The following is an 18,664-nucleotide window of genomic DNA, read 5'->3' as shown; positions in this document are numbered from 1 at the left end:
GTGCCACTGGAATTTACATATACTGTGTTGCATCCTGTGGAGTAAAGTCAATTAAATGCAATCTGCACATCTTGCACAGAGTATTATTTTAATGCAACGATTCTTGCATTTTAAAAGACATTTAACTAAACTCTGCACCTGGCTATAGATGGTGATTATTCCTCTGGTTGTTATAAATGGACAAAAAGGCTATAGAACAAAGGTCCATTTTGTTCTGCGCTGACACATTGTCGACTCAGTGAAAGATCATAGGTTCACTTTTGGGAGTAAAGATGAATGTCCCTAATAAGTGACCCTTGAAATATTGGTTTGCTAAGCTTTTTTAAAGAGTCTATGTTTATTCAGTTCTCCCAAGGTACAGTGCTGATATTACCTTGTATAATGCTTCCTCTAGTGTTTCAAATGTTGCTGGTAACACAATCAGTATAAGTTTTTGGTTCTGGCGTTGCGACTGATAGGTCAAATTGATTGTGATGGTCAGAATCCCCTTAACAACTAAACAACTATTTTAAATAAGAGAAAAAAAACTAAAGTCAAGTTAAATGCCAAGCAATTAATTACATTAGATGTTTCATTCTTAGCCAGTAGTTGGATTTATCCATGCAACGAAAAACTCCATTTAAACAGCCACATTATAGTAGCTCTACCAAGTCATTCTAAGGAAGAAAGAAAAATTTAAAAGATCAGTAAGCTCATTTAAAAATAGCACCCATCATGTCAATATTTATGAACAAAAACTAAGTTTCTAGAAAAGCTCAGCAGGTCTGGCAGCATCTGTGGAGGAGAAAACATAGAGTTAACATTTCGGGTCCGGTGACCCTCCCTCAGCTCAACACCCTCCTTGTTCTGAGGAAGGGTCACCGGATCAAAAATGTTAACTCTGTTTTCTCTTCCACAGGCACTGCCAGACCTGCTGAGCTTTTCCAGCAACTTTGTTTTTGTTCCTGATTTACAGCGTCCGCAGTTCTTTTGGTTTTTATGTCAATATTTATAATTGAACATTAACTCATGATCTGCTATTGATCAAGTAGCCTTCAAATAAAAAACATGCAGAATTTTCTCATATTTCCATAAAATCATTGTCAAACTCAGAACAGCCAAAAAAAAATCTTTTGCAGTATTTTGTCTCACAAACAGGAAAATGGTAGATGACTACTATTTATTGAAATTGTGGGAGGGGGATAGGTTGATGAGAGCACTCATAGGTAATTACAGCACAAAAGGAGACCAGTCCCCCATTGTGTCCCTGGCAGTCATCAATGATCTAAACAATTTTCCATGTAACCACAGGAAGTGCTAAAACTGCCCCTACGCCTCCCGCCGCACCTCTATCCCAGGCCCCAAGAAGACCTTCCACATGAAACAGGTGTTCACCTGCACATCTCCTAATGTGGTATGTTGTATCCGATGCTCCCGATGCGGCCTCCCCTACATTGAAAAACCAAGCCGAGGCATGGGGACCACTTTGTGGAACACCTCCGCTCGGTTCACGACAAACAACTGCACCTCCCAGTAGCGAACCATTGCAACTTCCCCTCCCACTACTTGGATGTCATATCTATCCTGGGCCTCCTCCAGTGCCACAATGATGCCACCCAAAGGTTGCAGGAACAGCACCCCATATTTTGCTTGGGAACCCTGCATCCCAATGGTATCAATGTGGACTTCACAAGCTTCAAAATCTCCCCTCCCCCAACTGCATCCCAAAGCCAGCCCAGCTCATCCCTGCCTCCCTAACCTGTCCATCCTTCCTCCCACCTATCCTCCCCTCGCAGCTCAAGCCCCACTCCTATCTCCTACCTACCAGCCTCATTCCGCCTCCTTGACTTGTCCATCCTCCCTAGACTGACCTATCTCCACCCTAACTCCGGACCTATACTCACCTTTACTGGCTCCAACCCCGCCTCTTTGACCTGTCTGTCTCCTCTCCACCCATCTGCTCCTTTATCCATCTTCCATCCACCTCCCCCTCTCTCTCTATTTATTTCAGAACCCCCTTCCCCTCCCCCATTTCTGAAGAAGAGTCTAGACCCGAAACGTCAGCTTTCCTGCTCCTCTCATGCTGCTTGGCCTGCTGTGTTCATCCAGCTCGACACTTTGTTAACTCTGACTACTCTAATCCCATTTTCCAGTTTTTGGTCTGTAGCCCTGGAGGCAATGGCAATGCAATGGATATCTAAATGCTGCTTAAGTGTTTCAGAACTTCTGACTCAACCACCCTATCTGACCTCTATTCCTCCCTAACTGTTATAGGCCTACAACACAGACCTAGCAATGTGTTTTGCCTTGTTGTGTTTTTTACTTCTATCAATCCTTGAAAGATATTATCACCCCCCTCATTAAAATAATTGTTTCCTTGATCAATATTGTGATTTCCCCATCCTCGTCTACCTGACATTTCTCTCTGGTGTGTATATTTTACAAACAGGAATGCTGAGCTACCAAACCTGTCCATTTATCAGCCAAGGCTCCGTCATGACTATGATAGCATATGTGCCTATCTGGGTCTTCAACTCATCTATCTTATTCCTCAGGTGCCTTGTACTAAAATTAACCTTGTTGCACTTACTTGCACCTTATCGAAGTTATGATTCCTCAGCGTTTTTAGAGACTCACTTTCTTGTGTTTAAACTTCCAATTCTATTTTAGCGGCTACAGATCTACTCGTCAGGAATCAAGTCCCTTGCAAGTCTAGGTTAAACTCACCCCAACAGTATTAGCAAACCTCCCCATAAGGATGTTGGTCCTGTTTCTATTCAGATATAATCTCCCCTATTTATACAAGTGCCACTCCCCAAGAAATTATTCTAATGCCTCAGAAATCGAAACGTCTCTTTCCCGTACTCTCTCTCTCTAGCTGTGCATTCATCATCTCTAGGGCCAGGAGAATTCTACTACTGAATCATCAAATCCATCAGAGGTAGGTGCACAGTTTACCTTATGATGCAAAAGGCAATGGATAGAAATTAGTTTGAGCCCATTTCTGAATCTAAACTTGACAATAAATGAACAGAATTCACCTGAACTAAGAGGCACAGATCAGAATAAATGGAATTCTGACCTCAAGCCTCATCAAGATTCTTGGAACTGGCTGGTCATTACCTCCATTGGTAATTTGCTCAAAGGAAGTTCCAATTTTGTCCAACTCTCTTGCCAGTCACAACTATTCAGTGGCAGTCATCGATGAGGGGTCAGCGCGGGCACTGTTAAAACGTTTGCTATAATATAATTTCACAGCAAATCATACCCATGTGACAGTTGAACAGACTCTTCAATATCCCAAGGTTGAAAGAAGTTGCAATTAGCAAGTATTGCTCATCTCTCATAAGTTGCTGGCTCCTTGACTGCAGGTAGCCTCAGATGCCAGGGATCGTTCAACAATATTTAGGTTCAGAGTGACAATGATCTCCACATGAGATCCCGATACAGATACTCTAAGGGGAATGGCTTATTGAAGGAACTGGTCAGCCCTCACGCCCTGACACAGTGTGGTACGGTGGCTCAGAACATCGAACACAGAAGAGCACAGCACAGTACAGGCCCTTCAGCCCATGATGTTGTGCCGACCTATTATCCTACTAAGATCAATCTACCCTGCATATCCTACATTTTACTATCCACCACATGCCTATCCAAGAGTTGTTTAAAAGTCTCTGAAGTATCTGACTCCACTACCACTACCAGCAGCGCATTCCACACGCCCACCACTCTCTGTGTATAGAACCTACCACTGACATCTCCTCCACGCCTTCCTCCAATCACCTTAAAATTATACCCCCTCATAATAGTCATTTCTGCCCCAGAAAAAAGTCTCTGGCTATGCACTCTATCTATGCCTCTTATCATCTCGTACACCTCTATCAAGTCACCTCTCATCCTTCTTCGCTCCAATGAAAAAAGCCCTCGCTCCCTCAACCTTTCCTCTTCAGACCTGCCCTCCAATCCAGGCAGCATCCTGCAAAATCTCCTCTGCACCTTCTCTAAGGCTTCCACATCTGTCCTGTAATGAAGCAACCAGAACTGAACACAATATTCCAAGTTTGGTCTAACCAGAGTTTTATAGAGCTCTAGCTCTATATGGCTCTTAAACGCAATTCGGATCTATGGACATGGACCCAAGATCCCCCTGTTCCTCCACATTGCCAAGAATCCTGCCATTAATCCTGTATTCTGCACTGAAACTCAACCTTCCAGAATGAATCACCTCACACTTTTCTGGGTTGAATTCCATTTGTCACTTCTTTGCCCAGCTCTGCATCCTGTCAATGTCCTGTTGCAACCGACAACAGCCCTCCCACTATCCACAACTCCACTGACCTTTGTGTCATTGGCAAACTTACTAACCCACCCTTCCACTTCCTTACCCAAATCATTTATAAAGCTCACAAAGAGCAGAGGACCCAAAACAGATACCTGCAGACACCACTGGTCACCAAGCTCCAGGCCGAATACTTTCATTCTACTACCACCCTCTGTCTTCTATTGGATACCAGTTTTGTATCCAGACAGCCAAATGTCCCTGCCTCCATAATTTCTGAATGAGCCTACCATGAAGAACCTTATTGAATGCCTTGCTAAAATCCATTTACACCACATCCACTGCTCTGCCTTCATCAATGTGTTTTGTCACATCCTCAAGGAATTCAATAACACTTGTGAGGCATGACCTGCCCCTCACAAAGCCATGTTGACTATTTCTAATCAAACCGTGTTTTTCCAAATAATCATAAATAATCACATCTCTCAGAATCCTCTCCAATAATTTTCCAACCACAGAAGTGAGACTGACCAATCTGTAATTCCCAGGACTATCCCTAATCCCTTTCTTGAACAAGGGAATGATATTTGCCACCTTCTAATCATCTGGTAAGACTCAAGTGGACAGTGAGGACGCAAAGATCATCGCCAAAGGGGCAGCGATCTCTTCCTTTGTTTCTTGTAATAACCTTGGGTATATCCCCTCTGACCCAGGGGACTTATCTATCCTCATGTTTTTCAAAACTTCCAGCACATCCTTCTTTCGAACATCAACCTATTCGAGCATATCTGCCTGTTTCATAAAAACTGACCGAACTGCAGATCCTGTAAATCAGGAACAAAAACAAAGTTGCTGGAAAAGCTCAGCAGTTCTAGCAGCATCTGTGAAGGAGAAAACAGAGTGCCTCACTGGGACAAACCTAGCTAGTACTTACAGCAACTGCTACCTAAAAAACCTCCACATTTCTGTTGTGCATTTCCCCGAGAACATCTGTTCCCCATTTATGCGCTGCAGTTCTTGCCTAATAGCACTGTAATTCCCCATCCCCCAATTAAATACCTTCCCATGTTGTCTCCTCCTCTCCCTCTCCATGACTAAAGTAAAGGTCAGGGAGTTGTGATCACTATCACCGAAATGCTCTCTCACTGACAGATCTGACACCTGGCCTGGTTCGTTGCCGAGCACCAAATCCAACATGGCCTCACCTCTAGTTGGCCTAACTACATATTGAGTCTGAATTCCTTCCTGGACACACCAAACAAAATCTCCTCCATCCAAACTATTTGCACTTAGGAAGTTCCCGTCAACATTAGGGAAGAGGTCTCCTTCTTATATAAAAGGACCCCTGATCGATAGAGGTCAAGGTTTGGAATATGTATTCTTGGGCAGAGAGTATTCAGCCAATAAAGTGTATATTAATGTCACCGAGTTTTGAGAAGATTTGTAGCTCAGGTTGAGGTTCTGGATGTGAGTTTGCTCGCTGAGCTGGAAGGTTCGTTTTCAGATGTTTGGTCACTTTTTTTATTTGAAAAAAATATGCTTTATTCATAGAATGTACAAAAAATAAAACATTTATACACCTACCCAGTCATGCAAGCCACTCCGGGTTACTCAGGGGGTACGTACACCAACTAAAGGAAAAAACAAAACAGAAAAAAAAAACAAAGCAAAGAAACCACCCCGGCAGTCGTCACCCCACACAGTCCCCGTTGGCCCCCTGACCGGTTGGAGAAGGCGCCAGATGGGCCCAGTTACCAGATAGGGTTCTTTTTCGTATTCTGGATGAGGGGGTTCAGACGGTGGTCTTTCCCCACCGCGCCTTGGCAGCGGCTGCCCCAAGCTTTAGCGCGTGCCTCAGCACGTAGTCCTGGACCTTGGAGTGCGCCAGTCTGCAACACTCGGTCGGGGTCAGTTCTTTCAGCTGGCAGACCAGCAAGTTGCGGGCAGACCAAAGGGCGTCTTTCACCACATTGATGGTCCTCCAGGTGCAGTTGATGTTGGTCTCAGTGTGCGTCCCAGGAAACAGCCCGTAGAGCATGGAGTCCTGCGTCATGGAGCTGCTCGGGACGAACCTCAACAAATACCACTGCATCCCCCTCCAGACCTCCTGCGCGTAGGCACACTCCAGAAGGAGGTGATCAACAGTCTCGTCCCCCCCGCAGCCACCTCGAGGGCAGCGTGCGGTGGCGCAGAGATTCCGGGCATGCATAAAGGATCTCACTGGCAGAGCCCCTCTCACCGCCAGCCAAGCAATGTCCTTGTGCTTGTTTGAAAGTTCTGGCGATGAAGCATTCTGCCAGACGACTTTGGCAGTCTGCGTGGGGAACCACACAACGGGATCCACCCTCTCCTTTTCCCGAAGGGTCCTGAGGATACTATGTGCTGACCACTGCTTGACGGCCTTATGGTCAAAGGTGTTTCCTTTCAAAAATTTCTCCACGAAGGACAGGTGGTACGGGACGGTCCAACTACTCGGAGCGTTCCGCGGCAACGAGGCCAGGCCCATCCTTCGCAACACCGGGGACAGGTAGAACCTCAGTAAGTAGTGACACTTGGTGTTTGCGTACTGAGGATCTACGCACAGCTTGATGCAGCCGCACACAAAGATAGCCGTCAGGGCGAGGGTGACGTTCGGTACGCCCTTCCCCCCATTTTCCAGGCCTTTGTACATGGTGTCCCTGCGGACCCGGTCCATCCTCGACCCCCAAATGAAGTGGAAGATGGCCCAGGTGACTGCAGAGGCGTAGGTCCAGGGAATAGGCCAGGCCTGTGCCACACACAACAGTACCGAAAGACCCTCGCACCTGACAACCAGGTTCTTACCCACGATGGAGAGGGACCGGAGCGACCACCTGCCCAGCTTCTACTTCAATTTGGTGATACGCTCCTCCCAAGTCTTAGTGCACGCCCCAGCTCCACCAAACTAAACACCCAGCACCTTCAGGTAGTCTGTCCTGACGGTGAAGGGGATGAAGGAGCGGTCGTCCCAGTTCCCGAAGAACATGACCTCGCTCCTACCCCGATTGACTTTGGCACCCGAGGCCAGTTCAAACTGGCCGCAGACGTCCAATAGTCTACTCACCGACCGACGATCGGTGCAGAAGACGGCGACATCGTCCATGTACAGGGAGGTCTTGACCTGAAGGCCTCCGCTGCCTGGGATAGTCACACCCTTCAGTCTCACGTCCTTCCTGATGGAGGCGGCGAAGGGCTCCACACAGCACACGAACAAGGCAGGAGAGAGCGGGCAGCCCTGCCTGACTCCAGATCTAACAGGAAAACTGTCTGATTCCCACCCATTGATCGAGACTGCGCTAACGATGTTGGCGTAGAGCAGCCGGATCCAATTGCGGATGCCCTCCCCGAACCCCAATTTGCAGAGGACGTCCCTCATGTAAGCATGAGAGACCCTGTCGAAGGCCTTCTCCTGGTCCAGGCTGACGAGGCAGGTGCCCACCCGCCTGTCCTGTACGTAGGCGATCATATCCCTGATGAGCGTGAGGCTCTCAGCGATCTTCCTGCCCGGCACAGCACAGGTTTGATCAGGGTGAATCACTGACTCCAGGACAGACCTGACCCGGTTGGCTATGACCTTGGCCAGGATTTTGTAGTCCACGTTCAAAAGTGAAATGGGACGCCAGTTCTTAATTTCTTCCCTCTCCCCCTTCCTCTGGTAAATGAGGGTGATGATGCCCTACCTCATGGACTTGCACATTTCCCCTGCCCCGAAGCGCACAATCGTACACCTCCAGCAGGTCCTGGCCGATCAGGTCCCACAGAGCGGAATACAGCTCGACCGGTAAGCCGTCGCTTCCGGGAGTCCTATTCCTCTCCAAGGACGTGAGGGCTCTGGTCAGCTCGTCCAGGGATATCGGCCGGTCCAGCCACTCCCTCGAGCCGTCGTCTAAGACCTCCGTGATAGACGACAGCAACGACTCGGAGGCCGTGCTGTCCGTGGGCTTCGTGTCATACAGTCCGGCATAGAAGGATCTGCTGATCCTCAAAATGTCGGGCCGAGACGATGTCACCGAGCCGTCGTCCTCCTTCAGCCGGCTAAGCACAGAGCTCTCTTTGTGCACCTTCTGAAAGAAGAAACGCGAGCACGTCTCGTCCTGCTCCACGGAGCGAACCCTGGACCGGAAGATTATCCTGGAGGCCTCCGCGGTGAAGAGCGAGGCTTGCTGGCCCCTCACCTCGCGGAGGTCCTCCGTGACATCGACCCCCATCAACTGCAGAAGGAGCAGGTTCTGCACCCTTCTCTGGAGTCGCGACAGCTTTCCCCACCTCTCTCTTGCCTTCTGAACACCCTTGAGGACAAAGAACCTCTTGATGTTCTCCTTCACCGTCTCCCACCAGTCGCCTGGAGATTTAAAGAGGGGTTTCATGGTTCTCCAACCGGCGTACTCCCTCTTAAGCTCCTCGACGTTCTCTGGGGTCAACAAAGTCGTGTTGGGCTTCCACGTCCCCTTGCCGGCCGGCTGGTCGTCCTGTAAGTGACAGTCAGCCAGCAGGAGGCAGTGGTCAGAGAAGAACACCGGCTCGACGCCGGTGGACCTGACCGAGAACGTCCGTGACACAAACAGGAAGTCTATCCTTGAGCGGATAGACCCGTCTGGCCGCAACCAGGTGTACCTCTGCTGCGCTCCGTCTGCAGGGGTGCTGAAGACGTCGAGCAGCTTGGCGTCCTTCACTGTGCCCATCAGGAATCTGGACGTGACGTCCAGTTGACTCCCCCCACCCGCTGTCCCCACGCCGGATCTTCCATCTGCATCAATGATGCAGTTGAAGTCTCCACCTAGGATGACCGGCCTGGACGTAGCCAGCAGGGGTGGAAGCCGCTGCAGGACGGCCAACCGCTCATTCCGTACCACTGGGGCGTACACATTGATCAGCCTCAGGGGAGCGTTCCCATAGGTGATGTCAGCCACTAGGAGGCGACCCCCCACCACCTCCTGAACTTGAGAGATGGTGAAGTTGCGCCCCCGCAGCAGAATAGCCAGGCCCAAGGAGCGACAGTCGTTACCCCCCAACCAGATCGAAGGCCCACAGGTCCAGGCGCCGGACCATTTCCCGTACCTGCCGAGGTGCGGTATCCCGCACTCCTGCAGAAACAGGAGGTCCGCCTTGATGGTGGTCAGGTAGGCCAACGTGGATACGCATCTCGCGGTGGACTTGACGCTGCGCACATTAATGCTCGCAACTCGTACCCCCATTGTGGGCAGTGACCGCAGTACCCTCCCCAAGTCCAAGGTCCAGCCCCTCCATCTGTCCCTTCATGCCCATTGCCCGGGCTAACTGCTGGACGCTCTCCGGGCTCAGGAAACCGTCTGTGCTGCCTTCCGGGTGGCATCCCCCCGTCAGGGGTGTGGAGGCAGGGGGGTCCGGCTCCGGGTCAGGCTGGGGATGCGCTGTTTCCTCCTTCCTGCCTGGAAGTCCCGGGGGGCCCTCCAGTGCCCCAGCAGCACTTGACTGGGTGTCGGAGGGAGCCTCAGGACGCCTCCCGTCACCTGGAAGCGGGGTGCTGCTTTCCTTCTCCCTTGAGATCTTTAACTTCTGCTTCGGGTGGGCCCTCTCCGAATCCCCCTCGTAAGAGGAGCTCTTATAGCCCCCCTGTAGCTGCCTCTTCCCGCCTGATGGTTGCAGTTCCTGGGCCCGTCGACGCACCTTCCTCCTCGCTTTCCGGACTGTTGTCCACTCCCCTGCGTCGCCTGTCACCGCCTCCATTGGCTCCGGGTTGTCGGGGGGGAGCGGAGCCTGCAGGGGTGGTTTGCTGGCCTCGGGCCCATCCTGCGAGGCTGAGCCCTCCTGCACGGCCTGGCCCTCCTGCACATTAGTGGGGTCCTTGTAGGGCCCTGGTGCTCTCCTCTGGGGGGCTGACCCGCATTGCCCCTGCCGGCGACCTGGGCGTAGGTGGTACCCCGCCACGGGCATGCCCTATCGAGGTGGCCCGCTTCCCCACTAAGGTTGCAGCTTTTTTCTTGTGTGCAATCCTTTGCAAGGTGTCCCTCCTCCCTGCAGATGGTGGCTTTGCAGTCGGCTGCCACATGACCTGACCTACCACAGGCATGGCAGACTTTAGGTTGCCCTGCATAGGTCAGGTAGCCCCTGCTCCCGCCGATCACAAAGCTGGATGGTGGGTGTACGACATTCCCGTCTGCGCCCATCCTCAGCGTCACCTTGACCTGCCTCTTACTCGTCCAGATGCCAAAGGGGTCCATGATGTCAGTTAGGTCCCCTTCCACCTTCACATACCTTCCGAGGAAGGTCAGGACATCAACTGCTGGCACATGCGGGTTGTACATGTGTACAGTCACCATACGGCTCCTCTGTGCTGGCATCACAAACAGTGGGATAGCGGTCAATACAGAGAGGGGGCCCTCACCTCCTTTCTCCTTGAAAACCTCCAGGAAGCGCTCGCAAAGCTTGGCACTCCTGAAGGTCACGTCGTTAAAAACGTCCTCTGGGGAAATCCTGCAGGCAGTAAATGTCCGCAGCAGTGAACCCACAACAGTCCAACAGGACCCTCTTCACGAAGAAGGTGCGGTCCACAGGTGCACCTTCATCCACCTTCTTTACAGAAACACGGATGGTGTTCCGGACCCCCTGACCTGTGGCACGAGCACTTGCCGCAGCCATCGTTGCAGGTTGGCTGCTCCCCTGAACTAGCGTTAGGCCGAAGCCAGCATTAAGATCCACTGGTCGCAAGGGTGCACAGCCAACCTGACGTCCTCCTTTCACCTCCAAGACAGCACTCTCCTCCTCTTGGTCCACAAGAGAGTGGGTCTTTATTTTGTTCCGGATGTAAGCTGGTTCACTGAGCTGTAAGGTTTGTTCCCAGATGTTTCGTCACCATTCTAGGTAACATCATCAGTGAGCCTCCAACAAAGCGCTGGTGTTATGTCCTGCTTTCTATTTATCTGGTTAGGTTTCCTTGGGTTGATGATGTCATTTCCTGCATTGGTGACATCATTTCCTGTTCTTTTTCTCAGGGGATGGTAGATTGGCTCCAAGTCAATGTGTTTGTTGATGGAGTTCCTGTTGGAATGCCATGCTTCTCGGAATTCTCGTGCGTGTCTCTGTTTGGCTTGTCCTAGGATGGATGTGTTGTCCCAATCAAAGTGGTGTCCTTCCTTACCTGTATGTAAGGATACGAGTGATAGTGGGTCATGTCGTTTTGTGGCTAGTTGATGTTCATGTATCCTAGAAAGCTAGCCACCAGGATTCATGAACATCAACCTGCCACAAAACGACATGACCCACTATCACTCGTATCCTTACATACAAATAAGGAAGGACACCACTTTGATTGGGACAACACATCAATCCTAGGACAAGCCAAACAGAGACATGCACGAGAATTCCTAGAAGCATGGCATTCCAACCGGAGCTCCATCAACAAACACATTGACTTGGAGCCAATCTACCATCCCCTGAGAAAAAGAACAGGAAATGACATCACCAACGCAGGAAATAACATCACCAACCCAAGGAACCCTAACCAGATAAATAGAAAGCGGGACATAACACCAGCGCTTCGTCGGAGGCTCACTGATGATGTTACCCAGAATGGTGATGAAACGTCTGAAAACGAACCTTCCAGCTCAGCGAGCAAACTCACATCCATTAATGTCACCATTTAAAGCTTAAGGGGAAGTTTGCAGAACATTTTCTCAACATTAAGATTCTGATTTTTCATCTTTCCTTATTTTACCATCTTGCTTGCTATTTGTCAAGTCACAACAGGGTGAGGGATATTCTGCCTTATCTGCTCAAATATTTGGATCAGAGCTTTGAATTCAGTTCATAAGAGTCACCCTATCAAATCTCCAAACCATTTAAAACATGGCAATTAGAACTTTCTTCAACTTCCATTACTTAAGGGAGTACAACTGAAGTGCTGACAATCTGTCCTTGTAAGTTATTCCCTTTAAACAAACCTGACATTATTTACACATCATATATCCTTCTAAGACCTATATATCTCTTCACTACAAAGGTATTTTTCTCAAAACTAAATACAGGACAGCAAATATGATTTGTCTAAATCTCAGTTCAACTCCAGCATCACCTTCTCTTGAGGTAAAGATGACGATTTCATTTTAATTTCTGATTTTTTTTTTGTACTTGCTCCCAACCCTTTTGTTATATGTGCACACAAACACCTAAATAATTTGCTCATCACAGCTTCTATTAAGAAAATTTTCTGATTTGTCAAAACTGGATGAGTTCCCTACTTTGAACTTTATCTGTTACAGATTTGTACACTTACTTAAATTAGGACCCTTTTAACCTCCAGTTCCCATCTATACATCTGACCTCCTCATTTAGTATCATCTGCAAAACCTTCTACACAGTAACTGTAGCATGTAATATTTTAATATGAAAATACACTTATTCACTAAACTTCAAAAAAAATCTCCCTGGTGCACATCTGTCCTGTATAGTCAACAAAACAATCCAGTGTTGTTAAAAAGAAAACACAGCACTGCTAACCATGTAAAAATACCTCCAATTAATGACAAATCAAGTCCGCAGAATTATGACACTTTATTACAGAAGATTTCCTCCATGTAATGTAATAGTGAATTGTATAAAGCAGAGATTTCTTTGAAAGTTACATAAATGCAGAAAATTATTAAATCTGCTAGCTTGTACTGATTCAGATGATCTCAAATCAAAATGCTCAAGTTCATTGAAGATTGTATACAATACATTTGAAATGCAATCAATGACAATTTCTGATTGATTTTTGCTAATAGAAGTAAAATAATATTTCCCTAAAAAAACACAAATCAGACCCAAATCTGCTTGAAATAAACGGAGCTGTCATATCCTGTATGAACACATAATTCAAGTGTCAAGAGTAACTTCAGAAGCATTACCCGAGCTATGAGGGAGATGCCCATTTTTAAGTTGCTTTAGTCGCTTCTGATGAGACTTCCCATTGTAGTGAATCTGTGTCTGAGCAGCTGAAATCAGTTGAATATTGCACACTTCACAGAAAGTATAACTGGCTTGCTCCTTCTCCTGATTTTCAGTGGCCACAGGAAATCCAACCTCCTCTGTTTTTTGCACTGAAGAAAAATCGAAGGCAGGACCTTCTTCATACGATTCATTAGGATTCTGCGGCCTCTTTACACCTGAAACTAAATATTCAACATCACTTCAAAAATATATTTCTGCAAGCTAACACCCATTTTTCACCATTTTTACATTTTTTAAATAGATTGGCAAACTAGTAAAGCAGTGCTGCAGGTAGTAAATGACACGGTAAACACAAACAGAAAGCCAGTTAGGGTGATCTTAGATAATAAAATGTGAGGCTGGATGAACACAGCAGGCCAAGCAGCATCTCAGGAGCACAAAAGCTGACGTTTCGGGCCTAGACCCTTCATCAGAAGATCAGGGTGATCTTACATCAGCTTCTGCAAATGACAATTAGTTTACTGTAACTGGCAAACAAAGGGACAATGTTGAAAAGGTGTATGAGATTTGTCAGTGGGAGCTAGAATTATAAGCTTCAAAGGGGTAACTGAAGGTTGAAATAACATAAAATTATTTTAACAGATGATAACTAATGTGTGAGCTCTTGGCCTAAGTGCCTTATAAGTGTGAGACACTTGGAAATAGGAGTTTTTTTCAAATCAGGAGAGACATATTACAGGTGGCAGAATTGATGCCATGTATTTTGTACTATCGCACAAAGTCAATTTCTTTCTTAGTTGTTCATTAACAGGATGTGGACATCACTGGTTAGGGCAGCACTGAATACTTATCTTCAACGAGCCTTGGTAAAGTGGTGAAGAGGTCACCCTCTGAAACTACTGCAATCCATGAGGTGTAGGTATGCCTGCAATTTGTGTTTGATTTCATTCTGTTCAGACTTTGTAGCAGTTTGATACAGCTGGACAAGTTGCTAAGCCATTTCAAAAGATATTTAGGAGACATATTGCTGTTCATTTGGGGTCACATATAGGTCAGACCAGATAAAAATAGGGGGTTTCCTCCCCTAAAGGACACTGGTGAATCTGATGGGTTTTTACAACAATCAGTAATGTCATCATTGCTGAGACTAGCTTTTCATGCCAGGACCTTTTTTATAAAACCAACTGAACATAAATTTTCCCATCATGCTTGGCGGGATTTAGCCCGTGGACATTAGCATTGGGCCTCTGGATTACTATTCCCGTGACCTTACCACTATGTCACTGTCTCTGTCTTAAATGGTTAGGTTTACATTATTTCTCAGCAGTTCTGGCACTTTTTAAGAAATGGTAAGAAATGTAGCACTAATTCTCAATGAGAAAATGGTAGTGGGCCTTTTTGAGCTTATGAAAATGATTGGATAGAATGAGTGGCTTTCTGCACTACTTCACAAGATGACAGGGAAGTAAGTAAATGGGGTAAATCACATTGAATGAAATTTCTGATGTTATCTCCAATTAAATTCATGGATGAAAATCAGAACTTTGGAGTCTAACATACTGCTTTCCCAATATTCACTGTGATCATGTGATCAGTTGGTATTGGAATTGCCGCACTTGGCCTAGTGAACATAAAGGAACAGTGATATCTGAGTTGGCAGTAGATTTCTCATGCAAGAAGCCTTTGACTTCTAGATGGTGGAAGTAAGAAGTTTGTATATCTCAGTTGTAAATCTGGGTACTGGAGCACTGCAAGTATAATTTATTGAAATTCTAAATGTTAGTGCCACAGGAGTCAATGAAATTTCAATAAGTTTTAGTAAATTCAACATATGAACAGGAACAATGTGAAAAGGTCCTGGCTAATGGATCATTGTAAGCTAAGGACAGTGAGCAGGTAGATGTAATGGCCCTTGTAATTTTCAAACCACACAATCTATAAAGATCATTTGTTTCAGAGAAAGTGTATCAACAAACCTTCTTTCCAAGGGGAATCTCACAATGGATAAAGCTGTCAAAGGAAATAATCTCACCCTTATAAATTGAAATTTTCAAGACTCGACTCACCTCGAAATCATTTACATTTGCAAGTTTTCAGTATCAGGACAACAATGTTAGCAGAACATATCTGGTTTAGAACATAAGAGCTAGGAGCAGGAGTTGACAATTCAGCCTCTCACTCCTATTCTGCTATTTAATAAGACTTTGGCTGATCTCACATTGGCCTCAATTCCTCCATCCTGCCGGCTCTCCATAATCATTTCTCCCATTACTAATTAAAAGTCTGTAGGTCTGTCTATCTCCTCCATAAATTTATTCAATGTCCCGATATTCACCACACTCTGGGCGAACTCTCTGCTTTCTGATGGTGAGCCAACGCCCAAGCCCACATGATATTACTTCGTGTATCAGCGTTTTGAGCAGTATAAATTTCCCCATCATGCTTGGTGAGATTTAGCCCGTGGACATTAGCATTGGGCCTCTGGATTACTATTCCCGTTTCATTACCACTATTTCACCGCCACTGCCTAACCCTAATCCAGTCGCCTTCTAGAAGTCTAGATAAACTACATTGACCACTTTGCTTGTTACATCTTTGAAGAGCTCTAGCAAATTAGTCAAACATGATTGTCCCTTCATAGAACCATGTTAAGACCATAAGACCATAAGACATAGGAGTGGAAGTAAGGCCATTCGGCCCATCAAGTCCACTCCGCCATTTAAATCATGGCTGATGGGCATTTCAACACCATTTCCCTGCACTCTCCCTGTAGCCCTTGATTCCTATTGAGATCAAGAATTCTGTTAACTCTGATAGATTGTATTTTAACTTTCCAAATGTCCCACTTCTCCTTCCTTAATAATGGATTCCAATAATTTCTCAGTAACAGATGTTAAACTAATTAGTCTCAAGTTTTCTACTTTCTGACTTCATCCCTTTTGATTAAGCATGGCATTAGCATTTTTCTAATCCACTGCAACATTTCCAGAATCCTGAGAATTTTGGAATATTACAGCCAATGTTTCCCCAGCTCTGCAGTCACTTTCTTTAAGATCCTATGATCAGACCCTGGTGACTTGTATGTCTTTAATTTTAATAATTTCCTCACTACATTTTCCCTTGTGTGAAATATTTTTAAGTTCCTCCTTTTCTATAATCTCTGCATTATTAGTTATTATTGGGATGGTCTCAATGTTCTCCATGTTGAAAACTGAGGTATAATATAGATTTAATGTCTCTCCCATTTCTGCGTTCTTCACAATCAACATCCCAGACTTGTCTCCTAAGGGATCAACATTCACTTTAGCTACTCTCTTCCTTTCTACATACTTACAAAAGCTTTTGCTATCCTAGTTTAGCCCATCCTACCGAGATAAACATCGATACACTATGAATATTCGCGCCTGATGCTGAAGCAACTAAAATGAAGCAGTAAGCAACAATGCACCATTCCAACATGACGAATATCTCAGAAGGTAAAGACATTCAGCATTTCAAACTTCATGCTACACCAATTTTCAAATTTATGCCTTTTGGAGAGATGGAATATTTTTAATGGCATCAGATTCTTTTTCCACTGGAGGGCACCAAAACTCATAAAATCATTGGCATCATGAGAGCAAGGTTACAAACATAGATAGGCAATGATTATCGGTGAAAATTGGACCTCATCACACTCATTTTATGAATGCAAAATGAAGAGATAAAGTATGTCTGTTATGTCTAACAAGCTGCCTGAAGTATGCCCAACGTCACGATGTTCAGACTTAATATAGACATCAATTATTACTGTTTGAATGCAGCATGAGTTCTTCCACATATGCTGACAGAAACCAACCATATGTTGCACGGGACCACACTAAAACTCAAGGATATATCCCAGGGCTCCTTGGTTTTCCCGCTCACACTCAGACTCGCATCACTGTACTTGTACTTAAACCCCTTTAGAATCCAGGCCATATGCTTTAATGTTGTAATACAATCGCCCTAATGGTGTACTCATTGTAATCATCCTAACAACATACCACCGTATCTGGCACTGTGTCGGTCCTTCATACTGCCACAGTTGTCAAGGACCTGTCCCGTTCCAATCTAGAAGGACAGCCATGGTCAGTTAGGCACTTACTCCTCCCCGAGTCAGGAGTATTGCCTTTGCAGTTCAGAGATCGGGCCACCATGGTCAACAAATGCAACCCCTCCAGGGATTACAAATAGGTTAGTCGAGGTTCTGTGGGGAAATCTCTTTTGGGAGTCAGCCAATTTTTCTGAAGAGATGATCTGGGTATGATGGAAGTGGACAGATGAGGGATGAGTGGTGATACATGAACAGGAGAGATGGTATCCCCAGTGAGTGAGTAGGAAGCATGTAAGGTAGAAAATGTAAGACCATTGGAATGATGAGGTGGCGTGAGCACTGTTGAGTGGACATAATGCATGCAATAGTGACAGCTGTTGTCCATGAGCCGTAGCAAGCCACATGTGCAGTGGCAGAGTTAGGATGAGTGCACGAGAGTTAGAGCAGAGAGATGGTGGAACTTGCCCTTGCAAAACACAAAAGGTCATTGTCTTTTGTCCTGCACTGCACGGTGTCCTGCTTCACCGTGAACACAGCACTGGTCAGGGTTACAATACAGTCTTATGCAGCCTTGGTAGTCACATTGCTATAAGTCCATAGAAATAGGTACAGCAGCAGGCCATCTGGCCCTTCAATCATGCTCCACCATACAACAGGATCATGGCTGATCTGACATTTCTCTTGTCCACTTTCCAGTCTTTTCTCCTAACTTTAGATTCTTGATCAGCAGGGTGATAAATCCATCTCAGCCTTCAATGTGTACAAGGATAGGCCCCCTCAGGTCTCTTGAGTTCCAAAGATTCACAAATGTCTGAGGAAAGAAATTCCTCCTTACCTCAGTCTTGAATTGGTACCCGTTAATTATGAACCTATCTCCTCTGGTGCTAAGCTCCCCCATGAGAGGAAACATACTCTCAGCATTTACCCTGTCAAGACCCTCAAGAATCCTATATGTGTCAATGAGATCACACCTCAGTCTTTCAAATGCCAATGAGTAGAGTCTCAACCTGTTTAATGTTTGCTTATAAGACAATCCCTCCATTGCAGGGATCATCTGGTGAACCTTCTCTAAGCAACCTCCAATGAAATAATATTGTTCCTTAATAAAAGGGACCAAAACTGCTCATAGTACTCCATATGGGTCTCACCAGCACCTTGTACAGTTGCAGTAAGAATCCCCTCTTCTTATACAACAATCCCCTTGAAATAAGGGACAACATTCCATTAACCTTCCTGATTACACATGTGAGTGCTAGGTTTCAGTGCTTCATGAACAAGAATGCCAAACTCTCTTTAACCAGCTTTCTGCTATTTTTCTCTTATAAATAATACTGTTCATTTGTTCTCTCTTTACATTTCCTCACTTTGCATTCCATTTGCCAACTTTTTGCCCACTTACTTAACCT

At 46.1% G+C, this 18,664-nt stretch overlaps 1 protein-coding gene across 5 annotated transcripts in view; it reads right to left on the bottom strand.

Annotated features, from left to right (window-relative positions):
* LOC125463177 (zinc finger protein 385D-like) overlaps positions 1–18,664 on the bottom strand; it is an 850,093-nt gene that overhangs the window by 752,919 nt on the left and 78,510 nt on the right. For 4 of the 5 annotated variants that reach the window (XM_059654439.1, XM_059654442.1, XM_059654449.1 and 1 more), the window contains one exon: positions 13,141–13,404. The exons of the other annotated variant lie outside the window; for it this stretch is intronic. The gene's annotated coding sequence lies outside the window, so the exon portion shown is untranslated. The remainder of the gene's footprint in view (positions 1–13,140; positions 13,405–18,664) is intronic. 5 annotated transcript variants of the gene reach the window in all.

Source organism: Stegostoma tigrinum, chromosome 2 (genome assembly GCF_030684315.1).
Source record: "Stegostoma tigrinum isolate sSteTig4 chromosome 2, sSteTig4.hap1, whole genome shotgun sequence".
Lineage (NCBI taxonomy): Eukaryota > Metazoa > Chordata > Chondrichthyes > Orectolobiformes > Stegostomatidae > Stegostoma > Stegostoma tigrinum.
The sequence above is the reverse complement of the archived record's forward strand: the minus strand, read 5'-3'. Positions and strand labels throughout refer to the sequence as shown.